At 29.5% G+C, this 2945-nt stretch overlaps 1 pseudogene; it reads left to right on the top strand.

Annotated features, from left to right (window-relative positions):
* The first annotated feature begins 930 nt into the window (after window positions 1-930).
* Window positions 931-1320, top strand: LOC149170455 (antifungal protein ginkbilobin-like protein pseudogene; annotated as a pseudogene).
* Window positions 1321-2945: the final 1625 nt, after the last annotated feature.

The raw sequence follows: 2945 nt of genomic DNA, 5'->3' as shown, positions 1-2945 counted from the left end.
TATAGGCACAAAAAGTTTATATTTATGTACAAAAAAGTTATGCTATTTTTTGTGTTTAATTAAGATAATTAATTAAGAAAATTGTCATGTCATATGAAGTGAATTATGATTTTTGAGCATATGGTATAGATGAACCATATATTGACCCACAATATAGTAGCAAAATCTCTTTACAAACGGAATGTCTCAATAGTAAGATGAAAGCAAATCTATATGATTAAAAATATTGTTTTGTAATCTTTTAAATATATAAATGTTTAACATATATTAATTCTATTATATTAATAATAAAATAATAAAAATTTAAAATAAAATTGTAATTTTAATGAGCTTTTATTATTTTTATTTTATTTTATTTTTATTTAAGCAATAGGAAAAGTTTCTTATCGTACACACATGTTAATTTTATAGGTAAGAATAAATTAATAATAATTTATAATTTAATAAATTTTTATACTTTGATTTTATTAGTAGTAAGTATTTTACTTAATTTGAATTTGAATAAGAGTGACACCACCATCATTGTGGACCTAGAGAGGTTATGGTATCCACGCCACCATGCTTATAGGTAATAATAAATTAATAATAATATATATTAATTTTATAGGTAATAATGAATTAATAATAATATATATTAATTTTATAGGTAATAATAAATTTATAATAATTTATAATTTAATTAATTTTTATATTTTGATTATATTAGTAGTCAGTATTTTAGTTAATTTGAATGTGAATAAGAGTGAAACCGCCATCATGGTTGACCTGAGAGAGGTTATGGTATCCACGCCACCATGTCCTGCAAGGACTATAAAGCAGTGGAGAGGGAGGGCGTCCTCAGCAGAGTGATAAGGAGCACAATAACAGTTTGATTGATTGGCATTTGAAGAGATTATTGTTAGAGGTGATATTATTTCATTTGAGGCAGCCATGGCGGCGATGAGGGCATTTGCGTTTGCTTTGGTTGCAACGTTACTGATCGCAGTGGTGGGCGCCCAGACTGGGAACCAAGTGGCGTACTGTAACACCCAGAAAATCCCAGCTGGAAGTTTTTTCTTGGAGAGTCTGCAATGCCTTTTGGGAGATCTGTCACTACACACGGTCCCCTCCAGGTACGGGTACACGACATCGTGTGATGCAGACAACGGGGGCACTGCCTACGGGCAATCACTGTGCGATCCAAGCTTGTCTCAGTCTGAGTGCACCACCTGCATTGATAACGCCTGGACCAACATCTTGACCACCTGCAATTATGCCATCGGTGCTCAGTTTGTATACGTTAACCAATGCGACATTCACTACGAGCAGCACAGCTTTTAGTATCAACCCTAATACCCTAAGGAATCTCTCATCTCTATAGGGATATTGCTTGGGTGCTTGATATTGTGCTGGTATCATGGTATCTACCTCCTCTTTCATGAATAGTCTATATTGTTATAATTCCGAAGTTCTGTGTTTACTGTAGTTTCCCCGTGTAAGATTGAGATAGAGTTGAATAAGCGTCATTAGCATCAAATTGTTATGGATATTTTTCATAGAATTTGGATTAAATAAAATATTATTTTCAAATTGTTATGGATATTTTTCATAGAATTTGGATTAAATAAAATATTATTTTCTTGCTTTTAAGGTTTGTTTTTGGAGTTGTTTTTATTGTGATTTTTTGGAAGTTTTTACAGTGGGTTTTTCTGGTCAAATTTCTCTAAAATCCTGCAGAAATTTATTGAAATCACAAGCTTGATGGGTAATCCTGTGCAATCAAAATGCACAAGGGGTTTTCAAGAGTGCTGAATCCATATATACAGTCAAAAAACTAGTTTAAATAACACAAATCAAGATTTCACCTCTGTTGTTTTTTGGGTTATGTTTAAGGTATTTTTTTTATAATAAATAAATTAATGATAATTTTATTTTTTTTTGTTTTTTAACTTTTGTTATGTTCCAAGTAGTAATATTTTCTTCATAAAGAAGCAAATTTATGGAGAGGTTCATTCTACAACCCAGTATGATGGGCATGTGTAAGTATGTCTTTGTGCCCCTTTAAAATAAAAATCAAAAATAAAAATTATGTCCTAAATAGAAAAAGTAAGCTCAATCTACAACGTAGTATGATGTGTAACTATGTTCTTTCCTCATGAAAGTTGAAATTTTGCTCATGTCAGCCCAAATAATTTTTTTTTTAAATTTAAAAAATAAAAATAAATAATTAACTATACAAAATATTTAAATAACGTTGGTTGATAAAAAAAATTACACCTGAAAAAATTGATTTGCATATGAATAAGTTGGATCCCTCTCGGCTCATGTTAGATCCGTATTTAAGATGGATCTATGATGGTTCTACAACCCAGTTTGAGGGGTGTGTGTTTAAGATGGATCTATGCTGGTTCTACAACGGAGTATGAGGGACATGTGTAAAAATTGATTTGCATATGAAGAAATTGGATCCCTATGGGCTCATGTTAGATTTGTATTTAAGATGGATCTATGTTGGTTCTACAACCCATTATGAGGGGCATGTGTAACTATGTCCGTGAGTTTGTGCCCCTTTAAAATAAAAATAAAAGGTAAGAATTATGTTTTAAATAGAAAAATAGTGTGGGCTATAATAATAAAAAATGAATGTGTTGTCAAGTAATTAGAAGTAAAAAGAATGCATGTTTAAATCTTATACCCTTTAAAATAAAAATAAAAGGTAAGAATTATGTTCTAAATAGAAAAATCATGTGGGCTATAATAACAAAAAAATGAATATGTTGTAAAGTAATTAGAAGTAAAAAGAATGTATGTTTAAATCTTATATTTTTAAAAAATATTTCAACTAGAGATTTAAATAAACTATTTGAAGTTTTATGTTAACTAATTTATGTCAATATCAACTTCATATATATCTATATGTAGAAAATAATTGTTAAAACAAAATATTTGAATGTTGTATATAAAAA

Source organism: Pinus tabuliformis, chromosome 4_2 (assembly GCF_031772625.1).
Source record: "Pinus tabuliformis cultivar Carrire ecotype Pingquan chromosome 4_2, CPIR1, whole genome shotgun sequence".
NCBI classification, from domain to species: Eukaryota; Viridiplantae; Streptophyta; class Pinopsida; order Pinales; family Pinaceae; genus Pinus; species Pinus tabuliformis.
The sequence above is the reverse complement of the archived record's forward strand: the minus strand, read 5'-3'. Positions and strand labels throughout refer to the sequence as shown.